At 42.6% G+C, this 18,519-nt stretch overlaps 1 protein-coding gene and 1 non-coding gene across 2 annotated transcripts in view; one reads left to right on the top strand and one right to left on the bottom strand.

Annotated features, from left to right (window-relative positions):
• Positions 1-3,444: 3,444 nt before the first annotated feature.
• On the bottom strand, positions 3,445-3,517 carry TRNAA-AGC. Its single transcript has one exon. It is a non-coding gene; the product is annotated as a tRNA-Ala (tRNA).
• Positions 3,518-3,998: 481 nt separating this feature from the next.
• LOC117050382 overlaps positions 3,999-18,519 on the top strand; it is a 91,615-nt gene continuing 77,094 nt past the window's right edge. Inside the window, exon 1 of the mRNA XM_033156031.1 lies at positions 3,999-4,098. The gene's annotated coding sequence lies outside the window, so the exon portion shown is untranslated. The remainder of the gene's footprint in view (positions 4,099-18,519) is intronic.

Below are 18,519 nucleotides of genomic sequence, written 5' to 3'. Positions count from 1 at the left end.
TTGCTTGGTTTTCTACGGATGTATGCCCCCATCCTTCCTTCCTACACGTGTTCGGGGACGGGGGCAAGATCAGCAAGAGTCACGCAGGAAGGATGGCTAGTGTGTATGAACAAGTATATTTCTTTAAAAGAAGCGGGGGTTAAGAAATGTATGCGGGAAAGTAAAGGGACTAGAAGCCGCGGAGCTCAGCCCGTTGTTAGGTGTTTATTGCATTTATACCCGGCCACTTTCTCGAGGGGGTGCACGTGGTTCTTCTCCCCTTGCTCATTTAATCCCCGCAACAACCCTGCGAGGTAGGTTAGGCTGCGAGGCTGTGATTGGCCCAAGGTCACCCAGTGTAAGCTTCATGGCCGAGGGGCGCTTTGAACCCTGTTCTCCCCGGTCCGACACTCTAACCACTACACCACACTGGTTCCGCGCGATCATTGATGCGCCCTGATTCTGAGTACTGGAAGCAACGCCGCCCCTTTGCAGACGCTCGTGCTACCTACTGACAGCCCTGGAAAGGCACGGCGCATGCGCACAAGCTGGTCCAGGCCCGCTGCTGGAATGTTGTAAAACTGCCGCAAGGTGGCAGCCTGCAGCTTTCTCCGGCCCTCCTCTTGCGTGGCCCGCACTGACAACAACCGAGGGTTTTCTCTACCCTTCCAGTCACGCGCTTAGTTACTGCTCCACGACAACTCTGATTGGTTGGAACAGCAGCGATTCAAAATGTGATTGGCTGCTTGTAGGACAGGGAGAGTGTTAGACTGTTTATTTGGAATTCTCCGCTGAAGGCAGCAATTTCCTCATGCGGGCGTCTGGAATGCGCAGCTACCAGCAGCCTTTCCTCCTCGGCATCCAGTTTCCTATTCAAAAGAGCAATACCACCTTTCTGTCATCCTGCCGCTCTGCAGCAGGTGCTGTCCTGACAGTGAAAGCGGATTTTTGTATAAGCAGCAGCAGGGTGCCAACACTTATATAAAATATTTGGCGGGGCAGGAAAGCCCCGCCCCACATAATCGATCACATGATGCAGTGCACACATACTATTTGAAGGGCAATGCCCATCAATTTAGCCCCCCCAAAAAAACGTTATTGGGGGGGGGGGACAAAGCCCCCTCAGCCCCTAGGAGTTGGCTCTTGTGAGCAGCAATCACGGGGGGGGGGGATTGTGTTTTATTTCATTCATTCATTTTTTGACCCAAGGAACTCCAAGGACATGGCTCTCAAATGCCCAATTTATCCTCCCCATAACGCTGAGAGACAATTGCCACTTCAAGTCTTCTCAGTGAACTTCTGGGCTGAAAACAGACTCGGCCACGGGCCACTGGAGTCCTACAGTCACTTACCAAGCAGACAGCACACACATGGAATCTTTAGACCATAAGCCTGTGGGAAGGGCATGTATGATTTTTACTTTTTGATACAGTGCCTAGCAATTTTAGGCATAACAAAGGCAACATTTGAAGTGGATGAATGAGCCTTCAAGTAAACTGGTCCCAATCTGTTAAGGGCTTTATATATGAATACTAACACACTGAATATAACTCGGTAATAAATCAGCAGCCTGTCCAGGTGTAACCTTTGAAATGGAAATCCTGCAAAGGTTATGCTTCACCTTGAAACAGCAACTGATGGTCTTTATTGTTTTTCTGGAAGAGTTGTGATGATCTCTGTTAAGTGAATAGCAATTCATTTGTTCCAGCATTTATTCTGATTTATCAAGAGCACTATCTGATTTGTGTTGTAAAATGCTACTGAATAAGCAGTGTGTTCTGAGTTGTTATATGGGTTGGTGTCTCTACTGTTTGCTACAAGTAGAAACACATAGGAAGATCTTGCCATCAAATTCAGCTTTGACATTTTTAACAAATGAGCAAGAAAAACAATCAAACAGAAACCCAATGCCAAAAAAAACCAAAGCTCTAGACACATACCATCAGCTCCTGAAGGAACCATCAAAAAGCCTGAGAGAGACAGTGGAGCATCTCTTTTCCCATCTTCCCTGGAGCTCTGTCTTCCCTGAAGGAAGGGAAAAGTGAGGGAGCCCAGGCAAGGGAGTTTTCCCCATCAGCTCCCAGCTTGCCTGAAAGGACTCTGTCCCTCTATATTTTATCTAATGTATCTGTTTTAGCATTTTAAAATGGTAAATCGCTTTGTGTGCATATGATTGGGAGAAAGGTACAAATGCAGTAAAAAAAAAAAAAAAAAGCTAACCAATGAAAAAAGACACACTGTAACCAGTCTGGGAACTTGCCTGTTGCCTATGATTTCTGAGAACTTATCAAGGAAGTTAGAACTTCACCTAGCTAGGCCAATGAAGGATGAGTTCTCCTCTGCATTGCTGAATACTAATTTAAATGTTCTCACACCAGGGATGACTGGTAAGAGGTAGCAGCACACACACACACCCTACTCCACCCAAATATTTATACAACTCTATTTGCGGCCACAGTTCTTAGCCACAGTAAAATAATAATTAAAAAATTGTCCAGTAGCATCATAGAGACCAACATGGCTACCTAGCTGAATCTAGCCACAGTAAATTAAAGTTCTACATAGGGTGGATAAAATCTTTGATCTGTAGGTCCTGCCCCCGCCAGCACACTAGCGCTGCCCGGTGGCGGCAAGCTTCGGGGGATGGCAGCCTCCTCAACACTGGGGAGAGCTCAGCCCCCTACCCTACCCCTTCCGCCTCCTATAGTTTGCACCCCTGGTTTCAGGCCAGAGGTTTCTTTTCCCCCAGGTACGCACACCATGTCAAGAGAAACGTTGCCGAGTTGTCCAGCAGAGGGCGCACAAGATACCCCGGACCAGCGTGATGTTTGAGGTAGATTCTGGATAGCTCATGACCAAAGCTTCGTGATTGGCTAATTCGAAATAATCATATGAGGAAGAAATAATGAGCTTCGAACTATATATTCTGACAGGTGAAGGATTACATATGTCACGGAGGTATTCATTTTTGTATTTAAATGCAGGGCGTTATAATTGACTGATGATCTTAGAATTGCATTTAAGATTTAATAACTTTCTGCACCAGAGCATAACGTGCAATGCTTGCTAACTGGATTTATTAAACAGCATACATTTGAAGCACAGTGGCGCCAGTTCTGTATTTGTAAACTATGAGGCTGAAGTCTAATGAAATATTATATGCACTGGGATTAATAAAACTAGTCACGAGGTCTAGATTTATTTTATTCTATTTCCAAGGAAGCAAACTGCCTTTTTTTCGCTTGCAGAGCATTTTTTTGTTTTTGCTTTGAATTTTCGACAACGAGGGAAAATCATAACCAGCTGTAACATACAACAAGAGCAAGACTAGCATGAACAATAGCAGTCCACTCAATCTCTCAATAGAAGGCTCTTTCCTACAACTGTAGGTTGACCATATAGGATTGTTAGAGGGGCTGCAACAATAATTGAGTACTGTAGAGGAAGACACAGGAAAAATGTAATTGGAGAATGCGGGCATCGATCCCGCTACCTCTCGCATGCTAAGCGAGCGCTCTACCATTTGAGCTAATTCCCCCTCATGCCTTTCTTTCAACCGTTATAGATTATTACTCAACAGTGAGCGTCTGAGCTAGATAAAATGTTTTATCCAACTTGTTCTTGCGGGAAACGAACTTCCCCGCCAAACTTAAGCCTAGTTAAAACAAACGAAAAGCAGAGATAGGTAAGAGATAGGAGAAGCCACGCGGGGGTGGCGGGGTGGGGAGAAGGAACGGTCTGTGGGAAAAGGACTACATTTCCCATGAAACCTCACAGCGCGCATGCGTGACGTTTTCTTTTAGATGGCGCGCGCAAGTTCTAGGCCCCGGCGACGAGTTCCTTCTTCAGTCAGAGATGGAGAGAGAGAGAGACGGGGGGGCGTGCGCGTGCGCGCGCGTGTGTGAAGCAGCTGCTTCGCATTGTGCGAGGCGGAGACTGTTTGTGCTGCCGCTCCTCTTGGCGCGCGCGCGCGCACACACACACACACACACACACACAGAGCGGCGGCAGCAGCAGCAGCGGCAGCATCCTCGACCAGAGGATGAAGAGCGTGGCGAAGGAGGAGGAACGGATTCCAGCAGCCGGTTCGGCGCGCGCCCACCGCCCCACCGCTCTGAGGTAAGAAGAGGGGAGCCGGCGCCGCTCGCTCGCTCGTTCGGGGGCGAGCGAGGGAGATGTTGCTGGGTCCTCCTGCCGCTGCCGTCCCTCGCAGAGAGGGGCGCAGGAGCCGCCGTCCCGCGGGCTCCGAGAGGAGGCGACGGGTGTGTGTGTGTGTGTGTTGTGTGTGTGTTCGCCGCTACGAAGGGCGGGCTGTGCGGGGATAAGGGCAGGAGGCGTGTGCGCGGTGTCTGCCGAGGGGAGAAAGGACTTAGCGGGATAAATGCATTATCGTGTGTATTTGAAGCGGGAGGGGGTGGTGGTCTTGGTTGACAGGCGAGGGGAGGACTGTGCGGGGCCGGCTGCTCCCTTCCCTGCGCCTGAGTGTGCTATAGGGTGAAGGGGGGGGGGAGAGAGGTGTCATACAATAGTGAGCGGTTCTCGCGTTTTAGTTGTGCCAGGCGACCAGAGCGCGTGTTTGTGTGTGTGTGTTGTTGTTGTTGGGTGGGGGTGGGGAGTCGGGTGCACGCGAGGCTAGGAGGGTGTGCGCTTCCATAGTGGGAGGATGGAATTTGTGTTATCTGGATGTTGGCGGACTTGGGGAAGAGGGTGTGTTGTGCTATTGTGCATGTGGTGTGCAGTCCTGGGGCTTGGAAAGCTTTTGTGGGATTGTGGGTAGGTCTCATCTGGCTTGGGCTGTGGAGAGTGGAAAAAGCTGGGATGAGGGGTAAAGTGGAAGGAATATAAGTTCATTGTATTATTGTCCCGGGAGGCTATGAATGGAAGAAAGGCAGATGATGTTCAGGGACGAACTGCTCTTAAGTATATGCTTGTGACTACACGCAGCATGAGCGAGGAGGAGACAGCTAGAAGGACCTATGGTTTTCCCCGTCGAGTTGTGACCTTTTCTGTGCTGTAGTTGGCACATCTAGAAGGGGTTGTACTGAGTTTATTAAATTCTTATTACAGGAATGATTTGTCAGGGGTAGATAAGAAAGCAGAAGTATAATCTGCTAATTTTCCCTTGGAGGGAAGGCATGAATGGGGTTTTCAGAGCACAAGAAAAAAGAGACTGCATTCACTTCTCAGAGAAGACCCAGAAAATAATATATAGTGACAGTTCTCCTCAAATGTGCAGAGTTCCATGTAAAGCACATTGCTACAGCCATAGGTGAATTGTTATTTGTTACCTTTTTGCAAAGACCAGCAAACAGCGGTGGGTAATCAAACCCTCCTGCTATGTGAGAGGGCTTGGTCCAGGTGTTTGTCTCTGTGCCAGAAAAGTCCAAGCCAGTATGAATACATACATTCAAGCAGTGGAAACTTTAAAATGGCTCATTGTCTATTCCGATGCTTAGTGGGGCTTTCATTTCTTCCTTTGACTAATAGTAGGCTCTGGCTTTAGTTGAGACATTGCTAAGTAATGGAACCTACATTATACAGTTCTTTTTTCTGTGGTTGGAATAGTTGCACAGAAAAACTATTCACAAATAATGGTACTCATCCACTGCAAACCATTTTAATACAGGACACTGTTGCAGTATGGTGTCAAATAATTAAGAATTGTATAAACCAGGGTGGGCAAAGCTTGTAAATTGGAGGAGGGGAAACACATTGAGGACATTTAAGAGAACATTTGTATTGAGGGCATCCCACATACTTTATTGTGACTGAAGTCTTTTTGATACATTATTACTTTAATAATGGAATAAGCACTGGAAGTAATGATATGGAATATTTGAGCTCATGAACCAAGGTTTATTTATTAATGAAATCCTTAAAAACATGGAGTGCAATAAACAGTAAATAGGATAGGTACCAAATACTCTGGCATAATCCAGTGAATTTTGGTTGTGCGGATCTGTGGGCAAGTTAAGTGTGAATATCTTGCATTGATTTCACACATTTTGAGACTTACTTTGTATGGGGGTCTTAAAAGTTTGAGTGTGTGAAGCACTCCACATGCGTACATTCATTCAATGTGCATTCATTCACTTTGATTATGAGGTCATCAAACATATTTCCTTTCATAACAACATTGCTTTGGGGCTGTGCACTTGTTTACCCCAAGCAACTGGATTTTGGTTGGCATTTGTAGAGGCAATTCTCATTAGCCAAAAGTCTACTACATGTTGCTGAGTGTTCTGCTTTGTTTGTTTTCTTTCCTTGCGTTTTGATAATGGATTCTGCATTTAATCATTTCCCCAACTTCTGAAGTAGTCATTCCTGCTGTGCAAAAGTATTCTTGGCAATTGGTTTTGAAAAATTGTGCAAGCTTCATTCCATTAACATCCTAGCAATCTTCTTGTTCCCTTTTATCTTCCCTGCCTTGTTCACGTAGAAGACCTTATAGATTTATGTGCATATGTTTTTCTTCTGATGCATCAGAGCATTTCCTACATCTTCTTACTTTTATTGTGCATGGTGATAACTATACCTGGGTAATGTTTCTCTGATGTTTTCAAATCACAAAAATAGCTTTATGTTTAATGAAGGAACTCTTTGAACTCTAAGAGCACTTTGGATCCATTTTGCTTGGACAATATTGGATTAAGAGGCATTAGGTAATTACTGCATAATATGTGTGTTTTCTGTCACTAGGAGTTTGGAGTCAAAACCAGTTACATGAATTACTGTAGATGATGAACTGTAAATGTGGCAGGGGACTTTGAAGGGATTAGCTTACTCTTATCATGCTGTTGCCTCTGTACATATATGGTGACTCCTCTGCCTTTGGACTTGCATCGTCCTTTTGCATTATGTGATGCAGCTTTATAACCTCTGTTATATGCTTGTTTATATAGAAATGCTGTTTTCTGTAGAAGGAAATGTAATTGGAGGAAAGCAATAATCATTTTGATGTCATAACATTCCTGGTAGACCACTGTCTCAATTGGTTTTACTGTTGGAGACAAGCTGCTTGTTTGTAGAAATTTCCTTTTACATCACAGCATGTGCACATACATGAGTCAGAACATGGATTATTCTGCACAGAGTCCAATCTCTGGACTTCTTTCACAGGTAGGAGTAATGATAAAAGTGCTCTGCTACCCTGTTGCTAGTCTCTGTTGTTCAAAAATGAATGAATGAGGCTCCTAATCATAAGCAGCTTAGTTAAGAAAAGTGGTCCCAAAGAATGAGGCATTCGAAATGGTTGTGGTGAGGTATCTTGCTGGATCAGCAAATCCTGGTGAAAGCTTGTTATCTCATTACTAGAAGTTTTATTAAAAGGCATTGTCTTCAATTTTCGTACGAGTTTTGTGTTCATTTTATAGGTCATGGTTATCTTTTTAGGATCCTTCCAAATGAAGGCTTAATACTGCAAACAGGCCAGGTTGTTAGTAGCTCCCCCCCAAAAAAAACTTAACAGATTTCCCATTGAAAGGATAAATTGGATTAAACTGTGTGGGGATACAGCTTGGCATTTTGGTGATAGTAACATTATGTGGATGCTGTAACAATTTGCATGCATGGGGAGTGTCATATCCGAGATTATTGGGAACCTTGGTAAAGGTGCACTCAGTGGGGGTTTTTAATCTTGAAAAGGAAAGCTATGCCAGCCAAGAATAGTCATGCTGCTTCCGAATGCTCTTGGTGCTCTGTGCACAGGGGATGACTGTCCCATTTTTGCCACCTGAGGTGAAACAGGAAGTTGCTGCTGCTTCCCCACTGAAGCCAGGGTGCTGCTGTTGCCTCTCCTTGCTTTGCTGGTGGCGGGGGGGGGGGAGGGCGGTGCCTGTGGAGCTTCAGTGCTGCTGTGGGTGCCTCCCACCCTCTCATGTTGCTGGAGCAACAGCAAGAGCTCACCACTGCTTCTCCTCACTTCTCTGGTGATGGCAGTGTGTGAGCTCAGTGGCGGGCAGGCACAGCTGCGGGAACTGCCACCCCTGGACTCCGTTGGGATCCTGTCTCAGTGTGCCTAATGGTGATGCCGGCTCTGGCTGTGCATAATGAGAATAGCAGAGCTCTTGCAATGGTGGACCCTTTGTGGCCTTGTGTTTCTGACAAATATATGACATTGCAGCTCCCTAGAACTGCCTTTGCTTGGTTTCTGCATCCAGAGTGGTACAGAAGCCAATATATTAGCTTCTTGCTGCTCACTGATAGAGGCTTCTTCAGATGAGAAAATTTCAGAGGTGTGGAAGCCTCCTTGCCCTCTAATTGTATGGGGTGCAATTGTATTTTTTCCTGTTGTGCACTGATCCCTAGCAATAATAATCATGGGTGGGTGATATATTCAACTTAGGCATACTCAAAGTTAGACCCATTCGGCTGCATCCAAAGTACTGCTATTGAAAACGTTATGCCAGCGCAATAATTTCTCCTTATGTGACAGGATGTTCTCTCCATCTCTTTTCCCTCACCCTACAAAATCTGTTCTGGGAGTTTTCTAACTCTGCAGAGGAGATTTGGGGATTGTGTGGGGCATGTGCAGGGAGAGGAAAGTAAGGAAATCCTGGTGCTATTCCTTGTGCTAACACAACTATTTAGATGAATATTGTACCATAAATGGATTTCACCCTATAATATATATTTAAATCAGTATCTTGGGAGGCAGTTGAGACCAGAAACAAAGTTATTAAAAGAACAATCAGCACTGCTCCACAGAAATCTGTATTACTAGTGTTACAAGTACCTGTTAGACAGTGACTCTGGCATCACTGGGGATGAGCAGCACACTTCCCACTGTTCAAAGCCCAGCACTGCTTGAAATTTTGTTTTAGTTCAGTAAAGGTTGAACACCATTTTTGTGACTTCTTTGCTCTGTGTAATGATGTTTTATGTGTACTGTATGGGCATTAAATTGGATTGTGAGATGAGATTCCTTGCCAGTTACATATACCTAAAGTCTACTTATTCCTAAAAGTGTACTAATGGATTTGGGCAGCATGTCTATTTTGTTTCCTTTGTTTCTGCCCTGGTTTTATAACATATTTAAAACTACCCAGAAAAATGAGTAATAAGGATATGAGTATAGTTGACACTATTCCAACAAATATCAGCATGAGGTGCTAAATCTGTACAACAGGTTTTTTTTAAGTGTCTGCTAAATCTATTAATGGCACTGTAGTCTGAATGATACAAGACTTATTTCCAGGATGAAGTTAATACTTGGACTCAAAGTGAAATTATCTGCCTGTTTGTGGTCTGGTGTTAACTGAGAGCTCTTTACTGTGAAGGAATTTGTGAAACCTGAGTTTGGGTATAAGTGTTAGCTTTGAAAAAAAAATGCTGGCATTGAATTTATTGAATTATGAATCCACGGTTCAGTTTACAATTATTTTTAGTAATGAAAAGGAGGGTTTTTTGGAGTTTAATAAATAAATAAATTAAATACATGAGTATATTTTACATGACTAGCAGATATTTAAGGGAAATGGCTTTAAGAAAATAAGCACTGAGAGAATGCCTGACTTGGATTTATTGTGAATGTCCTTATGAATCCAAGATACTATGAAGTATCTATGAAGAGCCAGTGTGGTGTTGTCATGGAACTGTCCCCAATGCAGCGCAAGGTGGTGGAAGGGCCCTCCGGATGCTACAGGGAGCCCCGGTCCCACCTTGCCAGCAGCACCTCCTCTGGTAGCGAAAAGAGCAGCGAGACGTCCAGCATGGAGGGGCAGAGTTCACAGGGGAAAGGGAGTAGAGGCTCTGGGGATGCAAGGGAGACCCAACACTCCCCCATTCCCGAGGGCGATACAGGGGGAACGCAATTTCCGTCGCCCCAAAGACGTCGTGGGGTGAAACAAAAAGATGGAAGGCAGCTGCTTCCTTTAATGATTTTATTGTGCAAACTATGTACAGTGCAGAGCCCAAAAGTTCATGTCTGTATCAAGCGGTGTCAGCATCCGGGAATGGCCTCTTCCGGTTCTGACCCCAACACACAGCACAACTACACATCTTCCCTCTGCACATTTGTAATTGCTAGTCTTTTGTGGCAATTTGACTATTCCAAAGGAGTTAGGAAATGTAAAAATTTAAAAGCATCGTCTCAGTACTGGAAATAAAAGCAGAGCATTCTTCTCTTTGTCAGAACAATTTGATTTAGAATTTTATTGTAGCCTTTTTGCAAACCATTAATAGCTTTCACTCAAAGCAAATACTTAGTCTTGACAAGGATGTACACATGAACCAGCAGGACCCTCCACTGTTGAGCAGATTAAGCACTCATTCCTTTTAGTGCAGCACAGAGTTTCCCTGTTTTGGAAGTTACTTGGCTTTAATCCAGGGAAACTGTCCTTGAAGCATGTGGTATCCATTGCAAGAGGCCCAAAGGAGATATAAATCCCAGATGGAGTTATCGTCTATACAAAATTTCTTCAGACAAAACAAAGGAATATAGCCTTGATTGTGGTTCTGGATGAACAGAACCCAACCATATTTTTCAAGCCAGTTTTCTTTGATGTTAACACCATCATTTAATGCAGGTCTAGCTACTGCCAAATATACTTTTGTATAATGTACTGCTCATTCTAGCTCCCCTCTAGGCTGTTTCTGCCCTGTTGTTCAAAAAGGAAAACTAGTCTCTCTCTCTCCCCCACCACCCAGTTTTCCTCTATTTATATTATTAATATATATTATTAATTTACCGGTATTCCTTAGAAAATCAGGAGACAATAGAGACAAAGCCAAGTCTACACATAAATTTCAGTCAACTACTGAACTACTGTAATGGGAAATGTGCCCTGCTTTCCAACTGCTGAAGCTCTCTCACTGGGTCTAACTACTGCTGTAGTTTGATATTTCAATTTAGAGCTTGACATGTGGGAATTTTTGAACATTTCCAGTTCTAAAGTACATCAGACTAGAAACTTGTTAAGATCATAGCTCTGGAGCTTGTTATACAAATGTCATGTTCATAGAGCTTCAGGGATAAAGCCAACATGCTGTTCACAGATCATTAGAAAAAAAATATTCTCTTTTGTTGTGCTAGATAGATGTTGCTCCCACTCCGCTGAGTGAATTCTGTAGCTAATATGGTGAAAAAATACTATATAATTCTGTAATTGAGTTATGATTGGACTGGGACTTGGTGCATGAACTCAAGCCACTTCCAGCCCTCTAAGACACAGGCTCTGATGGGAGAGGATGGTGAAGATTGAGGTTGTACTGTGTAATGGATATCAACATCATCTGCTATGCACAGGACTTTTTTTCAGTCGTGTGGATCTGTGAACTTCTGAATCTGCTTCCATTGATCTGAAGTTATGCAAATTCCTTCTTGTTTGTACACTTTTTATTTTTATTATCTATTAAATTCGTATATATGAAAATCACAGAACAGAAAAATACAGAATGAGAATACAAAATACATAATGAAACCAAAACAAAAACCCCAATAACCCCCCTGTGAATATCCATATACATTCTGATAGCATTTTTTATTTTTATTTTACTGAAATTAGGGAAGTAACAGATGGCCACAGAGTTGTGCCTGGATGGCTTAACCTCTTCCTTCTTTAGGGAACAACTGTTATCTCCTGTTGTTCTCTCTCAGATCAACCAATAATGTCCCCTTTGATTATTTCATCTCTGCTGGTTGCGGAGACAGGACTTCTCAGTGGCTTGCTCACAACTACATACCGCCTGTCTCTTAGTGGCTCCCAAAGGCAGGGCTCTAAGGAGTTTGAGATGGCAGCTGGTGAATGTGTTTATGTAGGAGGTTTAGTTTAGTTTTACTTATGTTGAATAATAACATGCACAACAGCGCATGCAATTTCTTAACTTTTCTGAAGGCATGTAATTAAATGTCTTATATTTTCCCTTTGAAACCAGATGTTTTGGAGGAATTAAAACTGCTGTAATAGTTTTCAAGACTTCAATATAAATGTTTCAAGACTTAAATATAAATGTTGCCTGCCTGCTTTCATCTTTCCACATTCATTATTTTGGTTTTTTTTTAGTGACTAGAAGCTAGTAACACTGTCCTTTTGGCTATCTAAGCTTGCTGTGTAAATTCTCAATATAGACTTGGGAGGTCATAAACTATGACTTGCCAAACTACTATGGTGTATGTGGAGTGCACTATTCATTCAGTCCTACATGCTTGCAGTGCGTAAGTGCTTCAGGATGAATAGTTTTTGAGCTAGTTTGTCTGAGAAAGTTGGGCTCTTGATTCTAAGGCTTAAATATTGGAGGTGGGTTATGTAACACAAGTTATTAGTTGCACATAAATCACATGTTGCATGCTTCATACTAGAGAGGGCTATAGGAAGTGGAAATATTTGGCTACATATCTGATAAAAATAGTTGCAGGAACTGCTACAGCTACATGAACTGCAGCTCTGGAGATGTTTTAACTTCTCTAAATTTAGCTAGTTCCTCATTTCTTATTTTTTATATAATACTGTATCTGGCTCTTCTTAACTCCTCTCCGTAGAGTCTCTTTGCTGAATGAAAGGTCACCCACTGACTTGACAGTGCAAAAGGATTAAACTACAAAATCTTGTGACAGGGCACTCTTCATTCTCACAGAATTTAGAGATTCAGGATTGAGGCCAAGCTTGCCAACTGAATTTTCTACAACTAAAGCTGTGTTTTTGATTCTCTCTAAGTTACTGGTACATTTGTGTGTTCAACCAAATTAATTCTTAATAGAGGCTCATCCAGAGGATGGCTGGAGCCAAATCTTTTCTCCTTGCTTTTTATTAGCATGGAGCTCTTCACTTCTGAGGGCCAGTGGCTTCAACTGTCTTCGTCTTATGGCTAGTTGCATAGGGCAAAGGAATTGTGCATTACTCTTCTTATGCGTTTCACTTCCATCAAAGGAAACATTGCATTTACTTTATTTTGTTATGAAAGCCTGACTTCTGAAATTGGTTTGCTATACATGGGAATTGCCAGTTACGCAGGGGTTCCTTTCCCAGCCACTGCACACATTACTAGGGCGCATGCAAGTGGGGATTCCCACATTCTGTCCCCACCCTGCCCCCTGTTGGTGCCAAAAACAGCATGCACAACTCACACGTGCATGAGAGATGAGTTGTTTGAATTCTGAAAAATGATCCCACACTGTTTTCCTTATTTATACACTTTTTATTGAAATGTTCTTCTGTACATAATACACACAGTAAATGCAAGATTAAGAAGTAATGTCAGATATAGTTCAAATGTTAACAGAACTGATCAGTGCTGCGCTTAAAAGTTGGCTGATTTATCTGATCTCTCCCTTAATAAAAGTGTCATTTGGCAAGAACTGAATCTCGCTTAGGCAGGCCTCATGATGTTGGTTTCTACTTCTGTTTATTAAATTTGACCCCTTTCCTCTTCCAAGCATGCATAGTATGTTTTTAAAGGAATCCTCCTGACAAATCTGCAGGTAGGGTTAGGGAGCTATTTCTACAAAGTCATTCAATGAGCTTTGCTGCTGAGCAGGGATTGGTGTCTCTTTCTACCAGTGCCCCCAAGTCAAATACCCTAGGTGCTGGACCTCTGTAGTTCTGTGAGCCACACAGAGCATATGTAACTTTAGTGCAGCGATGGGAAACCTGTCACTCTCCAAATGATGACAGGCTACAACTTGAACCATCCCTGACTATTGGCTATGTTACCTGTCACTGATGAGAGCTGGAGTTCAACAACATTTGGAGGGTCATGAATTAGCCACCCATGTGTATCAAGTCCATTCCTGCCTTAGAAGGTGATTGGTAGCATATTTCAGAGTTACTTTTAAATGGCATTCTATTGAAATCTGGGAAGCACTGTATATCTGGCAGTGGCAATCATTGTTGCCTTTCCCACTGTTTCTAAGTGATTCCTCATCTGCTGCAGTAAGGAGAAAGGTTGTGAGATTTATTCTCTTGGTACTAAAGAACAGTCAAAACTACAACCATGATAACATAAATTACATAATGTACTACTTAGGCCTTCATATTACTTAGGTCTTACAAACGTGCAAATATGAGGTACTTAATCATGCAGCAGAGTAATTCCTAGGCTACTTTCACAGAAAATATTGGCAAAGCACATTAAGTACTCATGCAGAAATTATCCAGGCATAATTATTTCATCTCTGTACTGCTCACGCACAGAAGAGTGAATACAAATGAAGAAAGAGAAAAGTGTATATATCCATTTGAACAGTGCTTTTCTTCAGTTATCACCAATGGAGATAAAGGGAATAAGTGGCTTCAGTTCTAAGAGCATCTTTGTGAATGGTATCTTGAAGTGGTGCGCATAGAGATTTGTTTGGGTGATTGCCAATAAAGGTGCATGTATATATAAGAATTGCAAGTAATCTGAGAACAAATAAATATTAGAGTAAGAGAGATCAGTGTCCGTGGTGAACCTTGGGGTCTCAAATTTCAGTGGTACCCTGTGCGACACAAACATTCGGCTCCCTGCACCTTCCATTCTACATCATAGTTGCTGTGCCCCTGAGGCTCCGTGCTCAGTGCGACTGAACCAGCTGCGCTCCCGTAAATCTGCCTCTGTCAGTATTATGGTATCAGATTCATGGGGTTGGAATTCCAAGTTCTCATTTTGAAAAGTAGCATATTTGCTGTTGTATCATTGTCCTCTGTTATCTAAAAGAACACATGTACTGCCTCAATTTCATTTGGGACTAGAGATATGTACTTTTAGCACCTTTTAGAAAGCTGTGTGTCTTATAGAGGTATTTGACAATAATATTTAATACCCTTGCAAAAAACATATGGAGCAGACTTCCTTCAATGATAATGTCATGAGATTTGTTTAAGAGTCCTATAGAATATATAAAACAGAATTCTCTCTGCATAAATAACATGTGATACTTTCTCCAGGTGACAAGTTTTTGCTACATATGTGTTAATATTAACCTCTCCCTAGTTCAATCGCTGTTAGGTATAAAGAGCCTTGTGTACTGGGAATGGAAGATTACAGGAGCAGATGTTAAAATCTAGAGGATTTTAATTCAAATTCTAAGAAGTTAAAAAGTTAGCTAATGTTTTGAGGGAGGATCAGCTATACAGTGAATTAGTAGAAAGTAAGTTCCCTTCTGGGACCGGGTGGCGCTGTGGGTTAAACCACAGAGCCTAGGGCTTGCTGATCAGAAGGTCCGTGGTTTGAATCCCCGTGACGGGGTGAGCTCCCATTGCTTGGTCCCAGCTCCTGCCCACCTAGCAGTTCGAAAGCACGTCAAAGTGCAAGTAGATAAATAGGTACCGCTCTGGCGGGAAGGTAAACAGCGTTTCTGTGTGCTGTTCTGGTTCGCCAGAAGCAGCTTTGTCATGCTGGCCACATGACCCGGAAGCTGTACACCATTGGCCATTAACGCAAGATGAGCACTGCAAACCCAGAGTCGGACACAACTGGACCTAATGGTCAGGGGTCCCTTTACCTTTACCTTTAAGCTCCCTTCTACTGAAGGGAATATTGTTAGAAAATGGTATAGGGGAGAAAGAGTTTATGTGGCGGAGAGAACTAGAATGTACTGCAGTTATGAAACAGTTAATGCAAATCTTTTATTAAAAACCCACCAAAATAGCTTCATGATTTTCAGAACCTTTATTTCAATCCTGAACCATCTCAGCAGATTCACCTGTGATGTTTTATAACTGCATCACCTGTGATGCTTAGATTGTACTTTTGATGATGGCAAGGAAATTATGTCTTTTCAACCTGCATCTGTGGTACAACCAATTTTATTTAGGTTAATTCACTTCCTAGTTCCCATTATGAGGGCCTATTCCACTGCAGCAGAGGCACTGCTTCATCTGAAGTTAGATGACAACACTGTGTTATATTCAACAATGTTGTCCTATTAGTTCAAGGCATGTGCAATGGACTTCCTCTCCCTCTGTCTTTCCCAACATTTGCTCAGATTGCAGGGTTGCATGGGGAGCGGAGAAAGAGAAGTCCCATTGCTTAGATAGGTGTTTTTTTCACTTACAGGACAAACTTCCATGTTACCACATGTGTTTGAAATTGCAAAGTTATACAGTGCCTAGTTTCCTGGGTGTTCTGAATAAACATGTATAGGATTGTACTGCAACTTCTTTATGTAGCACCATCTAAGATGAGTACAAAGGACCTAGTGAGGTCAATGAAATATTAACACAATGCGTTCATTCTGTGGCCTAGAGAGGTAAACTGATGAGCTGTTCATTAATTTTCCATTCTTGATAGTCACTTGGTTTTAAAAATTGGCATTCTTGTACCAGACCATCATACCACCTTAGATTCTGACCTCTGTATGCTAGTATGAAGCAGAATCTCCAAACACAGCCCAGGAGAAGGGGCTGAACCAAAGTCTTAATCCAGATAACAGGATTAAAGGAAATAAAAAGTTGAAAGTAGAATAATGGAGTTGGAGTATATAAAAGGGAAGGTGATAAAGTAGCACGTCAGGAACAAAACAGATGGGGGTCCTGCATAGCATTAGCTGCTGTGGAATTGATATAAATGAGGAAAAGGTGAAGAACCACTATGCTCACCTTGGTTGGCATTTCTTGTGACAAGGAGATTGGGCTTTAATCTTTTCCAGTTCTATGAAATAGAGAAGTGGGGCGCAGGGAAGCAACACATTGCTAATAATCATGTTAGAGATTTCAAAGTGCCTACGTGCAGAAAGTCAACTTTTCATCTGTAGCAATTACCAGTTGGCAGAAAGCCAAGATCTGCTCTCTCTCCAGACCCTTAGCAACGACCTGTGATTGGTCAATGAGTTCCTAAAGAATGAGCTCTGTGTGAGAGCTGGTGTGGTTGGTTGTTAGTTAGTTGTTAGTGGTGTACTGAATGTTGAGAGAGAGAGACAGAGAGGAGGTTTTATGTTTTGTTTCTTTTATTTGTAAAGTCTGTACATAGTAACTTATGGATACTAGTTGCTTCAATAAATACTGTATATAGTTATCCAAGTGAGTTTGCTGAGTTCCTGCGCTGTGCTGTCCAGTTAATGCTCTACAGCCAGAAGCTTCCAGAAAACCTGCGGTTAACTCCGCTGTGTCCAGGACTACGTTATTTCCTGACACTAAATCTTAAGAAATCAAACTCCTACAGTGTAGTGGCTGACATTGGGGGTAGAGGGAGAAATTGGCATTGCGTCTACAATCAAAATTCCTCAGGTGGAAGGAGTGTTTGAACCTTGGTAAGCTGGATGTGGTCAAAAATGAGATGGCGAGAATAAACATTGACATCCTGGGCATCAATGAACTAAAATGGACATGAATGGGCGAATTCAGTTCGGATGACTATCATATCTACTACTGTGGGCAAGAATCCTGTAAAAGAAATGGAGTGGCCCTCATAGTCAACAAAAGAGTGGTGAAAGCTGTACTGGGATGCAATCTCAAAAATTATAGAATGATCTCGATACGAATCCAAGGCAAACCTTTTAACATAATTATAATCCAAGTTTATGCACCAACTACCGGTGCTGAAGAAACTGAAATTGACCAATTCTATGAAGACTTACAATACCTTATAGAAATGACACCAAAGAAGGATGTTCTTCTCATTATAGGGGATTGGAATGCTAAAGTAGGGAATCAAGAGATAAAAGGAACAACTGGCAAGTTTGGCCTTGGAATTCAAAACGAAGCAGGGCAAAGGCTAATAGAGTTCTGTCAAGAGAACAAGCTGGTCATCACAAACACTCTTTTCCAACAACACAAGAGACGACTCTACACATGGACATCACCAGATGGGCAGCATCGAAATCAAATTGATTATATTCTCTGCAGCCAAAGATGGAGAAGCTCTATACAGTCAGCAAAAACAAGACCTGGAGCTGACTGTGGCTCAGACCATCAGCTTCTTATAGCAAAATTCCAGCTTAAACTGAAGAAAGTAGGAAAAACCACTGGGTCAGTAAGATACAATCTAAATCAAATCCCTTATGAATACACAGTGGAAGTGAGGAACAGGTTTAAGGATTTAGATTTGGTGGATAGAGTGCCTGAAGAACTATGGATGGAGGCTCGTAACATTATACAGGAGGCAGCAATGAAAATCATCCCAATGAAAAGGAAATGCAAGAAAGCAAAGTGGCTGTCCAATGAGGGCTTACAAATAGCAGGGGAGAGAAGGCAAGCAAAATGAGAGGGAGATAGTGAAAGATACAGGAAACTGAATGTGGATTTCCAAAAAATAGCAAGGAGAGACAAGAGGGCCTTCTTAAACGAGCAATGCAAAGAAATAGAGGAAAACAACAGAATGGGAAAAACCAGAGATCTGTTCAAGAAAATTGGAGACATGAAAGGAACATTTCGTCCAAAGATTACCATAGTAAAGGACAAAAGTGGGAAGGACCTAACAGAAGCAGAAGACATCAAGAAGAGGTGGCAAGAATACACAGAGGAATTATAACAGAAAGATATGGAGATCTCGTACACCCTAGGTAGTGTGGTTGCTGACCTTGAGCCAGAAATCCTGGAGAGTAAAGTCAAATGGGCCTTAGAAAGCACTGCTTAATAACAAGGCCAGTGGAAGTGATGATATTCCAGCTGAATTATTTAAAATTTT

This window comes from Lacerta agilis, chromosome 1, assembly GCF_009819535.1.
Source record: "Lacerta agilis isolate rLacAgi1 chromosome 1, rLacAgi1.pri, whole genome shotgun sequence".
Lineage (NCBI taxonomy): Eukaryota > Metazoa > Chordata > Lepidosauria > Squamata > Lacertidae > Lacerta > Lacerta agilis.
The sequence above is the reverse complement of the archived record's forward strand: the minus strand, read 5'-3'. Positions and strand labels throughout refer to the sequence as shown.